This window comes from Peromyscus maniculatus, chromosome 13 (assembly GCF_049852395.1).
Source record: "Peromyscus maniculatus bairdii isolate BWxNUB_F1_BW_parent chromosome 13, HU_Pman_BW_mat_3.1, whole genome shotgun sequence".
Taxonomy (NCBI): domain Eukaryota; kingdom Metazoa; phylum Chordata; class Mammalia; order Rodentia; family Cricetidae; genus Peromyscus; species Peromyscus maniculatus.
Window position 1 is genome coordinate 33,935,665 of NC_134864.1, and position 12,772 is coordinate 33,948,436.

The 12,772-nt window shown below is 37.3% G+C and overlaps 1 long non-coding RNA gene across 1 annotated transcript; it reads right to left on the reverse strand.

The window, feature by feature from the left end:
- Window positions 1–4,282: 4,282 nt before the first annotated feature.
- LOC143268301 (uncharacterized) lies at window positions 4,283–9,198 on the reverse strand. The gene is made up of 3 exons (XR_013044056.1): window positions 9,098–9,198; window positions 5,543–5,686; window positions 4,283–4,312 (listed from the first exon to the last, which is right to left on the reverse strand). It is a non-coding gene; the product is annotated as an uncharacterized LOC143268301 (long non-coding RNA).
- Window positions 9,199–12,772: the final 3,574 nt, after the last annotated feature.

Sequence of the window (12,772 nt, forward strand, 5' to 3'; positions counted from 1 at the left end):
GATAGGAGGAATACCTTTATGTGTAATAGTCACGTATATGATAGAATTCATAACTGACATAGAACAATCCAGTTGACTAATATTCAGGAGGCACCAAGAATTCTCTGAAGTTTTGTCACAGTTTTTAACAAAGCCTTCCTAGTATTTTCCTGTGACCTGTGTTCCTTCTCTTATTCATTACAATTAGCTTAGGGAAATGAACCCCTGTTATAACAAAGTTATTCATTAAGCAAAAAGCTAATCTCCTTCTCATCCAATAGGGTTGGCTAAGTCACCCAGCACCAGCAGCAGAAGTCTTGAGAGAATAAGAACCATTTATCCCTCTTTACTTTGCCTGCAAAAATTTAAATGTCAGCAGAAGCCACACTAATGACATATATAGGAGCTGGCGAGATGTGTGTGGTACAGGTACTGCCCAACCCAGGTACTTGGCGACTAAATAATGACTAGTAGTATAATAATACTCACAAAACTAAACTTATAGCATCTGGGGACAAACTGATGTTCTGTGGCACATTCACGTGGTAAGAAAAGTAAAAAAGATAACATACATGGACACCACTGCTTCCTTTGAATAATTGGAATGAATCCTTTAGTGAGAGTTCATAGATATAGATGTTTTCATATCTATTCTCAAATTTTTTAAATTGCTAGTAAAAAGACACCCCATGACCAGTGGAGCAGATACCTGTAGTCCAACCATACAAATTCTCTCTTTGACTGGGTCATATCTACTCCAGCTTGCTTATCCCTTCAAAGCCTGTCCTAACTCACCGCACTCAAAAGTTGGCGCTTGCTGTATGTTCTATGAAATATCCCGTGAGTGATTAAAATTAAAGTCATGAGAATTTTATCATACACTGCTTACAATATCTGCTTAATTATTCACATAGGCTTGTGTAAAAAGGAATGCCATTTTCCTTTCTGTCCTTACAGTTCGAGCTCAGTGATGTAGATGCCACCAGAGTTGGAGGTTTGCTGAAAGTATACAAACCTCCAGGCCTCAACAGTTGGCATATTCTGCACAGAAGTACGAACTTCAAGGTACCTATCGGATGAACATAAAAAGGTCATCTTAAGCATGAAACTATAAATGAACATTTAAAAATAAATGTTGTAAGCCAAGTGCTAAATGCTTAAGAAAATATCTGTACTTTTTGCACCACCTGAAAATTCAGACTTCTAATATGAAATTGACTAGAGTTGATAGAGGAATCCACATGAAGAGTCACTGGATGTACGAACATGTGGCTCCTATTCAAAGGAGATACAAATTTCTTTTGGAATACTGTGAGGTTTATGAAAAAATACTACACTCTGCATGCCTTACATATTTCTAGCTCTTCAGGCCAAGATCAAGGTGCTTGTAGACTTTTCTCCTCGTGAGGACACTTTCTGGCTTGCTGAAAGGAAGGGGCTGGTTTATCTTCCTCTCCATATAAATCAACTAATCCAGTCTCAAGATCTCAGCCTCTCAACATTATCTAAACTTAATTTCATCTCAAAAATCTGGTCCCCAAATATCACTGCCTTTGGGGATTTGGGCTTCAATATATGCATTTGGGAGGTGCAGTTTATAACAGAGGTATGAAGGAAGTGTGGTGGAAATGGAAATGCTTCTTCTGGAATAGATAGAATCAATTTTATAAATAGTGATGCCTTTATAAATTCATTATAGTCAATGTGACCTAAATTTGACTAAGATTGATAATGAAAGAATGTGATAGCTATTGGCACATATGTCCTTAACTGAGTATTAAAATACCTTATAAAACTACATTGATTTACTTGTATGAGATAAGACTGTAAATCAATAGAAGAGGTTAGAAAGTCTAAGAAAAGCATGTATAGGTATTATATCACAAGACAAGCATCCGTTTTAAGAATTAATGAAGTTAGAGAAATGCAAATGGATACATATATAGTCACTTCATAATTCATAGTATAAAATGAATCTAGACACTTGCAATTGAAAGTGTAGTACAGAACCTCCCAGTGGAAATATTTGGGGTCTTGTTGAATATGCAGAGGTCTGGGTTACATCACAAACTCTTTAGTCAATTTGGGCTGCTATAAACAGATTCCACAGAATCTACAGTGTAGATTGGCTGTCTTTCACAACAGAACATGATTTCGCCACGTTTCAGAGGATGGGAGCCATGTGTCCAGCTGCCAATATTGTCAGGCTCAGTCAATGTCACTCTTCATGGGTCCTCATATAAGGGAGGAGATGACTATGGAGAGACAGTGACAAATAGATGACAGACAGACAGATATATAACAGATGTTGATAGATGATACGTAGATGATAAATAGATCCATGATTGATAGATGGTTAGTAGATTCATGATTAGTGTATAGGTAGTAGATAATTGACAGAATTTATAGTTGATATATTCAAGATAGATGATAAAAGGAAGATAGAGATGGAGGGAGATAAAGAGAGGAGGGGGAAGGAAGGAAAGAAAGAATGAAGAAAGGAAGGAAGGAAGGAAGGAAAAGGGAAAGAAAACTGGAAATGGTCTACCTAATGATAACACAAAAGACAGAGAAACTGAATGAAAATCAAGAAAAATAATCCATAAATATTCAATATAATTAAAGAGTAAATATTATAAAGTGAATTATAAAAATGGGAAATTATTTGCAATACAATATGTATATGAGATCTACTAGTTACATATGGTTATAATATTAAAAAAAATCATTATATACATGCAATAAAAATCATTAAAATACTGGACAATAAAAGTACCAGGAATGCATCAATAATTAAATAAGAAAATAAGATGGAGAATAAGTAGAGGAAATGATGATTAATTTTAGTAAGACTAAAAAGTAAATTAAATCAGTGAAGAGTCAGGTTTTAATAATTGTCATGCTGGTATATACGAGGAGAAATAGATAGTTGTGTGAGCATGTCCATCTAAAATGCAGGTTAATCTGATAGTGTTTTAGTGTTTCAGTGGGCACAGACCATGAAACATTACTTCTAATGTAAGTATGAAATGAGTGCTAAACTCCATGGTTGAGGCTTTTTGTGCATAATAATTGCAATAATTTAAAAGCTCCCTGCTTATACATCCTAGAAGATGGAAAATTTAATTGTTCCAACACCTGTAAAAATATTTTCATTTCTCTGACTGTAGATATTACAAGGAGTGGGGCAAGGGAACTGTCCTTACAACTGCCATATTCCTGCACTACTTGCCTTATCTGTATTCATGTGACAATGCACAAAACATGTAACCTCTCCTGGCCTGAGTTGATTAATCCTGAAAATGGCAGGAATAGGAGTATAAAACCTGTTTATTATAAAGATTAGTAAAAATTTCATTTCAGTAGATCATGTACTTTGGCCATATTCAGTCCTCTTGCCTTCTCCTGTGCCTTCCCCAAACAGCACCCTACTGCCTAACAAATTCATAATAGTAACAGGAAACAGAATGGAAAAAATGGCTATTATTAAATATATCTTTGACAAGTTACTATTTGGTTATGTTACAAAATCCAAACAACATTTTTTTCATTCATCTTCTCACTTGAAATATTATTTTACCTAACCTCCCATGACTTTGCATTCTTGGTTTTCCTCTTATTTCAGTGACCTCCCCTTTTTGATAGCTTTGCTGATTTAAAATTTTTATTTCTAAATTTGGGAAGCCCCAGATCTCACTCCTGGTCCTCATGTCCTCCAGTCCTGACTTGTCTTCCTGATTTTCTACTCTGAAAAAGAAAACTAACACAATCACTCATCATACCAACCAAACTAATTTTTCAAAAATACCTATTGCCATTTGTTTATATATATATTGACTCTTTTAATTAGGGTTTCTATTGCTGGGAAAAGACACCATGACCACAGCAACTATTATGAAGAAAAACATTTAACTGAGGTGGCTCGGTTAAATATAAAAACCCTACATTTTTATAGGTTTAGTCCATTATCATCATGGTGGGACATGGCAGGCATGGTGATGGAGAAGGAGCTGATAATTCTACATCTTGATCTGAAGGCAACAGGAAGTGAACTGAAATACTGGGCATGGCTTGAGCATACATGAGAACTCAAAGCCCACCTCCACAATGACACACTTCCCCCAACAAGGCCATATCTACTCCAGCAAAACCACCTAATAGTGCTACTTCCTTATGAGCTTATGGGGGCAATTACATTCAAACTACCACTCTGACTGTAAGTTTTGTAGTTACTTTTACTTTTGCCATTTTTTTTTCTAAGATAGAAGCCCTATGGAAACAGGAGTCTTGCATGCATTTGCTTACCTTTGCATCCCAGTTCACACTTCAATGCCTATGGATACAAGACATCGAACTAAGTAATTGAAAAACTAATTTATATGAAAAATAACCTAGCAGCACACAGCATATAATGGTAACAGTAATTATGTACAAGAATAACATTCATGATAACAGCATTGTCAGCAAACACATGTGCAATGTTCACTGTGTGCTGTGCTCCCCTTAGCTCACCCATTCCATAACCACACTGTTCTCATGAGACAGACATTCTAATTCCTCTCATTTTACTAATTGGAATCTTGAGGCAAAGAGAGTTAAATTGATGTGCTTGAGGTTATGCAACTACTATATGCACAGAGAATTGTTTGAGACCGAAAAAATGGTCAGGGCTAATTTTGTTTACACTGAGTAGTAGCATTGTTATATTTTGTAAAAAATAGATATAGGAGTTATTTCATTTTCTACAAGTATAGACTATTTTATAATATTTTAATAAGGCAATTTGTTGTAAAGTGTTAAATTCCATCCTCCACAGTGTTCCCTGAATCTGTCCCCTTTGGAACCTGTGGGTTTCCTTTTATTTTTGCAGTGAGCAGGCTGGATTAGGCAGTTTGGGGGGATGGAAGACTTGCATTGTATTATTGAGTTGGCAGTGTCTGCAATAAAGAGGTGGCAAGCCAAACAAGTGTGAGCACTGGTCATATAGGATCTTGGAGAAATTAAGAAGTTGATTGCAAGTGAAAATACAACTTTTCTAATGAAAACATTAAAAACTCACTGCAGTGTTATTGGCCAGGTGAGGGGTCAGCTTTCTGTATCACTTTTACATGACACAGAGCTACATCTTGGCCTCTCTTTCAACTTCTGTGACATCAAATGCTATGAAAATCTCACCAGAATGGGGATGTGGTATTATTGCTTACATTCACGCAGAGTGAGTAAGTATTTGAAAATATCCACTGGTAATTACAGAGAATCATGGAAGAACCAGTCAAAGCTGGAGTATACAATAGAGTCCTTGAAACTCTTGTGTCTTTACCTCATTTAGATCATTTCATCTAATAATAGTTGTCTGAGGGAAATTTAAGGCAGATGAAAAAGACCATGGAGGGTTGATCACTGAAGCAAAGCTGGAAACCTCAGCACATTCACAAAATATGACCATAGACAGAAATCATTTAATATTCTTCTAGATCTAGGTTAGAATTTTATATAGACTTGGACACAAATTCCTCATATTCACTTGGCCCCATCAAACCTTCCACCTGAAGGTTAAACTCACCTTTGTCTTCCCTCCAAATAGTCTGCACCGAGTGCTATAATCACCTGGATTTATATTTCCACTGTAGTCTCCGGCTGTAGAAATCTGAGCAATTGTTCGCCTCCTATGTGGTTCAGCTTCCTCACTCAAAAAAGGTAATAGTATCTACCAGATAGTGTTGTGAAAATTAAATAAATGAAAATCTTCAAAACACACATTAGCTCCTATAACCCCAATTTATTATCTTTAATGCATTTTATTAAATATTGCTGACTTAATAATACACTCAGTCGTCTATTTATTGTCTGTCTCTGATATTATAATCAAGTTCTAGGGAGAAGGCAACTCTATTCCAGGAGCTATGAATGACAGGCATCAGTAAGTGTCACTTAAGGAAAAAAAAATGTTTAAAAGAGGGCTAGACAGACTTCCTTCCTCCTTCCCTCCCTCTTTTTCTCTTTTCCTCTTCCTTCCTTCTCCTCTCCTCCTCTCTCTCCCCTCTTCCTCTATACATTTCTTGTTGCTACCAAGCACCATTTTTAATGGCTCAACCAGTATAACAAAAGGAGGAATATATTTTACAAAACATTTTTGGTAGAAGAATCACACACAGACATGTGATGTGTAAGTTTTGAGTGAGTTAAATGAAATGCAGAAGAGGACAGCTTCATGCCCATTACGTGTACCAAATGGACTACAAATGGGTTGCATTTTGAGACCTTTGCTAAACTTTCAATTATGTACTGATATTAGAATGAGTTATTTCTATAAACATACTTGTAATCCATGATAGTAAAATAGGAGTTACAAAACTAGTCGGACTATACCAAAAGACCACAATCTTATCAAAATTATCAGTATGTTGTTAAAAAGGCATCACAATACATTAGCTTCCACAGCACGAGACAAATATTTAAACTTATTTTTTTTAACAATTTCTTAATTGAATCTTTGGGAATTGCACATCATGCAACCCAATTTCACTCACCTCCCAGTCCCTCCACATCCTCACCTCTCTTCTGCAGCAGCCCTCCCCCCAAACAAAAATTAAAAACAATCAAACCAAACCAAAACAAACAAACACAAAGAGAACCCCCCCAAAAAACAACAACAACAACAATAACAAAAAAAAATAAAAAACTCTTTTCTCCTCCCTCTTTCCCACCTCTCCAACACCTCTTCATTCATCTTGGTGGCATAGTGAACCATGGTGTGTCACAGAGTAGACCCCTTTGTCCAATCAGGTTTACTAGCAAATGGTCATTGTAATGAGTCACTGGTCTGGTTCAAGGCCTCTGGTTTCTGGTACACTATCATCTCTGGATCCTTACCGGGAACTCCCCTGGGATATCCTGCGGCCACCCCTCGTCATGGAGCTCCTGTGGTTACCAATCTACAGGACCAGTTTCTTCAGGAGCTCCAGCAAGTGCTAGATGGGGTAGATGTTAGAATGGGCCAATCCCAGGCCCAGGTGTGGGTCAGGGTAGTAGTCAAGCTGGTCGTTCCAGGACACTGGGGTGCCACCTTCAGGCAAGGGGCAGAACCAGATCTCCTATGCCCATGCCATCTGAGTCAGCTCTCCCATGCCCATAGTGAGGGATGGAATGATTTCTCCTGAGTGGGGAGGGGGGATGGTCTCCCTTGAGGGTGTGGGTCAGTTCTCTTGCTGTAGTGTCCAGTGAGGGGGAGGGCCAGCTTATCCAGGGCCAGTGAAGGGCAGGGCCTGCTCTGCACCACACATGGTTGTCATGGCCCCATTAGGGGACATTGGCTAGAGAGATGGCTCAGCCATTAAGGGCTAGGCTCACAACCAAAAATAAAATTAATTTTTAAAGATGTATTTTTTTATAGAAAAGTAACATGGAATGTGTGATTTAAATGCTGTATCAATGATAATGCTGTGGTTAGAATACATTGTTGGGCTCCCGTGTGGCGTTCTTCCTCCCACCAGACCCAGATGGGACAGGGTGAGATGGGCTATGGCTAGTTTTGGGGCTCTTCCTCTAGGAAATAGTATGCCATGCTGGAATGTGTTTCTTAGCATGTTCTTCTGGAAAATCACTTAGTGCATGTAGCTGACTTGAGATGAAATAGATTTCATGAAATTCTAGTTCCTCTGAATCCTTATTTGTTGAGTTATAATCTGAAATTGTTTTCAACTCACTAATGGCTCATTAAAAAATAAGAAGACAAACAGGAAAATATAAAAGTGTACCATGAAGATTCAACTTTGGTAAATTCCTAACTGCAACATGGGAAATATGTAAATATGCAAACATATACACACTGGAGCATACATGTATGTAAAATAGTCAATGCATTACCATAATTCAAATTTTACAAGCTTGATAGTTTTATCAACTTGAAATTTGATGAAAAGTATTTACATTTTTAGTATTATTGTGTCGGGTGGGGGGGTTGAAAGAGAGAGAGACATGGCATGGGGAGGAGGGAGAGAGAGACATGCTTGTGTGGGTATAAGGGCCAAAGCACCTGACTATGAAGACCAGTGGACAACTTCTGTGTCAGGTTCTCTCCTCTTCCCTTTGTAAAAGTTGCAAGGATGATACTCAAGTCATCAGTTTTGAGCAGCAATCACATTTACCCATTCAATATTCATTTTGAATTTTATTTTATTAAATAGATTTTGTGTGGGGAATCCAGTGTGGCCATCTCATTAGTAAATTAAAAGTAAATGGCCTATGTGATAAGAACTCATGTTTATCACCATAGTTATTTTAAATGGAAACTGTTGAATAAAATACTTAAACCGTTATCTGTAATAATTTTCTACACAATTTTTAAAGAAAACATATAAATGATATGTTCTTACAATAAGCAGAAACCAAAACCCAAGTGAATTACTGCATGCAGAATACCTTAATCTCAAAATCCTTATTAAATACTAAAGGACCTTACATATTTACAATTTTCAAAATAATTGAATATGGAGTAATCTTTGCTTAAAGTCAGCTGTTTTCCAATCATTTGAATTAGTGGTATGTATTTAACAGAATGTTATTTTTGCTTTAAGAAATATATTTAAATATTGACAAATTATAATCTGATTAAAAATAATATATTGTCAGAGTCTGGAGACATGATTCTCTAGGAAAAAGCACTAATATCCTTTCAGAGAACCCAGGTACAGTTCCCAGACTCATATTGAGTGTCTAGTTCCAGGGATCCAATGCCCTCTTTTGGCTACTGTGCACACAGCACTCATGTGAACAAAGCTACACACAGACTACACACAGACATTCACAAATAGACCTAATTAAAACCTTAAAATAAAATATTTAAATATAACAAAGCAATATATTTTTATGTGCAGATCTAAAGATGAAATTTGTGATAACTATGTGCAACTAACAATTTAAATGATTTAAATTCTTAATTGAGTATAGTACTTTGTTCTTCCAAATATATGCATCTATATGCTTTCTAGATTTACTTATGTGTCTTTGCATACAGACAAGCATAGAAAGACTGACTAAATTCAATACCAAATCTTCAGCTGATTCTCTTTTCAATTTCCCACCTAACTCACATTAGAATTCTAGGAATTTTCTTTACCTGTGATTTTATTATCTGTTGGCTTTGGATGATAGGAGGCAGTTCTGTGTTCCCAAAGTCAATCATTCTTGTCACAGAGTCTACATGGATTGATGAATCAGAAATCTTCATGACAGAAACCAGAATTAAGTCAACTTGAAAATATAAAGCTCAACTACTGAAAAATACTGTTGTAGATTGAGTCCATGTTAAAATATAGTTGTCATGCCAAAGGGAATAAGACAGATTTTATTCCGGTGTCAAATATGAGTGACTTGCCTTGAGAGAACAAACTCAGGTTACCCTAAATTTAATATTACACTGTGATTGCACTTTTTGAAGTTTTAACAAGAACAACAACAAAAAAAGAAAGTCATAATTCAAGATATTTTAAAAATATATTGGTGTGAAACTAAGACGAATAGGTTATAGCAAAGTAGAGACATCTCTAATACAGACATTAGATATCTAAAGACATTCTTAGCCTTTGGGTTGGTGCCAGCTAGACATCTATTAGTGTATTTCATTAATATATTTTATTTAATATTTACATAGTCACATAATGAACAAATCTATTCCCGTCCTCTCCCAGTTCCTCTCTATCGCTTCCACCACTTTCTCTCCCAAATTTCATACATTCTCTTTTTTTGAAATTGCCATAATACCACCTTTGTCATTTTATGGTTACCTATGCATATGAGTGTGGGACCCTCTACTGGAGCATGGTAGCATTTCAGGGTCAGAACCCTGAAGAGAACTGACTCACATCACAATAGGACTTACCTATAGTTCCAGGGACAGATGTTCATCAGATACCAAAGTGAGCAAAGAATATCAAAGACAGCCTAAGAAAATTTCTCTCTGGATCTGCAACATTTCATCTCTCTTCACTTACAGAAAGTCCTAATGAGGTTATAAGCTCTATAAAATCTTTGACACAGATCCAGTTTTTTTTTTTGGGGGGGGAGCTCATTTCATAATTCCTTTATCATTCATTGGTGGTCTGAACAATCACTGGTAAGAGGGCTAGGGGTGGGTGGTCATCAGAGAAAGCCAAGTATAAAGCTCAGGTACAGAAAGTAGAGCCTCGAATGCTTAATCATACTCTCTCTCTCTCTCTCTCTCTCTCTCTCTCTCTCTCTCTCATATCTTGGCTTGATTTCTTTTAAATACAGACTAAATTCAAACTCTCTGGGCATAGAAGCACATTTTGATCAACACTTCTAAACACTCAAGGTCACTGTCCTTGCTACTAAAAGGAACTGACCATTTTTTGAGTTCCAGAAAGAAGGGAGAAATCATAACCTGAAGCCTGCGTGAATCATCACTACCCAATTCTTACAAAAAAACTCCAAGTCAGAATTTAGATTCATGGTCAAATTTAGCTGCACAAGAGACTTAAAAAGTTGTCTTAACCAGGACAGCCATACATTCAAAGAGCCATATGAATTTCAAAGAACAACTAACACTAGACAATTGGTGCAGTACAGACATGTTAGGGATAATTCTAGTGCTGATAGATTGCAGTAACTGAAGCAGAAACAGAAGGACCAAAAGTGAGTGGGTTTCAAAAGGAGGCCGGGAACATTAGAAGACATGCTGTCAAGAAAAGAAGCGATTTTGCTATTATAAATAAGGCTTTTACTTTCAAATTATTTTGTGTTTAGCTGGATACTTGAAATTGAAATCAAGACCTTTTCAGTTCTGTTCCCTTCACAAAATTGTTTTCATTTTACTTCAAAAGGCTAAGCAGTGTACTTTTGCTATGAATGATTGATTGATAAATAAAACACTGATTGGCCAGTAGCCAGGCAGGAAGTATAGGTGGGACTAGCAGAGAGGAGAACTGAGAGAACAGGAAGGCAGAGAGGAGGAGATGCCAGCCTGCCACCCAGGGAGCATCATGTAAAGGCAGAAGGTAAAGCCACGGGACATGTGGCGACATACAGATTCACAGAAATGGGCTGAGTATAAGAGTAAGAGCTAGTCAATGATAGGCCTGAGCTAATGGCCAAGCAGTTTAAATAATATAAGTGTCTGTATGTTTATTTTAAAAGGGACTGCTGAGGCTTGGCAGGACCCGGAGAGAAAAACTCTAGCTTCATACTTTTCAGGGAAACTAGCAGCGTACTCACATTCTGAGAAAATCTTGTTCGCTCAATTAAAAAGAAAAACAAACAAACAAATAAAATCTTGGGTTCTAGAAATAGACTAGCAGCTAAGGGTTAAGAGCTAATAGTGATTACTGCTCTTGCAGAGAACCCGAGTTCAGCTTCCATCATCCATGTTTTCTGGATCACACCCTCTTGCACCTCTAGCCCCAGAAGTATCTCAGACATCTGGCCTCTTTGGCGACCTTCACTCATGTACACATAAGCACACCTGACCCCATACATATACATAATTAAAAATTTAAAAATAATTTCTTAGCCAGGAGGTGGTGGTGAGGCACTTAGGAGGCCAAGGCAGGTAGATCTCTGAGCTCAAGGCCAGCCTGGTCTACAGAGTGAGTTCCACAAGACAACCAGAACTACATAGAGAAACCCTATCTTGAAAACAAAACAGTAAAGAAAGAAATAAAATAACTTCTTAAAACACCTTGATTATTTTTTTTCAAAATATCTGCTTAACTGATTAAACATAATATGAAAAAGACCCTCAACAGGGTAAAATGTAGGACATTTGAAATAGAATAAGTTTCTGGAACAATTATCAAGAGAAAATTTTGCCCATGAAGCTGTGGTGACTGCTTTCTTCCACAAACCTGAGTCCTTCAGTCATACCCAACCTGGTCTTCTTTGCAATTACTGCCTAACTCCACACACAAGCAGAAGGAACCCTTCTAGGTTTCCAAAGGTAATACACTTCCGGTCCTAGCTAGGTTTTCTATTGCTATGGTAAAACAGTCACTAAAACCAACTCAGGGAGGAAAGGGCTTATTTTGCTTACAGCTAACAGTTCACCATGAAACGAAGCTGGGGCAGAAGCCCAAGAAGGAACCTGGAGTCACGAATCCAAGTAGAGACCTCGGGGGAAGGACCTGTCCAGGGTTAGCATCAACCAAAGTGAACTAGGCTTTTCCACATCAATCATTAATTGAGAAAATGCTCCCACTGACATTCTCACAGGCCAGCCCACTGAGATTCCCTCTTCCCAGGTAATTCTAGTTTGTGTCCAGTTGACAAGAACTAACCAAGATACCCTCAAATACTTGTCAGTAGAGATGCCTCCTTAATGCAATACCAATGATACTTTCTAATGGAAACATCTTTATGTCCTCCTAAATATCTTTGCATTTTAAATCTGATGAACAATCCTTGGTTTCACCTCCTACCAAAATATCTATTGTATATTTTAACTGGGAGAGGATGGCTGCCATGTAGCTAAATTGGAAGCACGCATATTTTTAGTGCTTGGTGAAAAGACTTACATAAAGAACAACTCTATTCACTCTACTGGGATCTTCTTATGTAAAAGGCCTGGCATGACTGTAAGGTATTATTATGACTATAAAAGCTCCTCACTCTGTAATCATAAGAAAGGCAGTACTATGGAGAATACCATGCAGTTGCATGGCAACTGAATCCTTGTGGAGTTAGTTACCATGCAGAGGAGATCTTGTGAGTGTTTCAAATCAACCCAGCCAAAAAGAACACCCAGACCACAAGCAGATAACCACCCACCTGTTGCACAAGG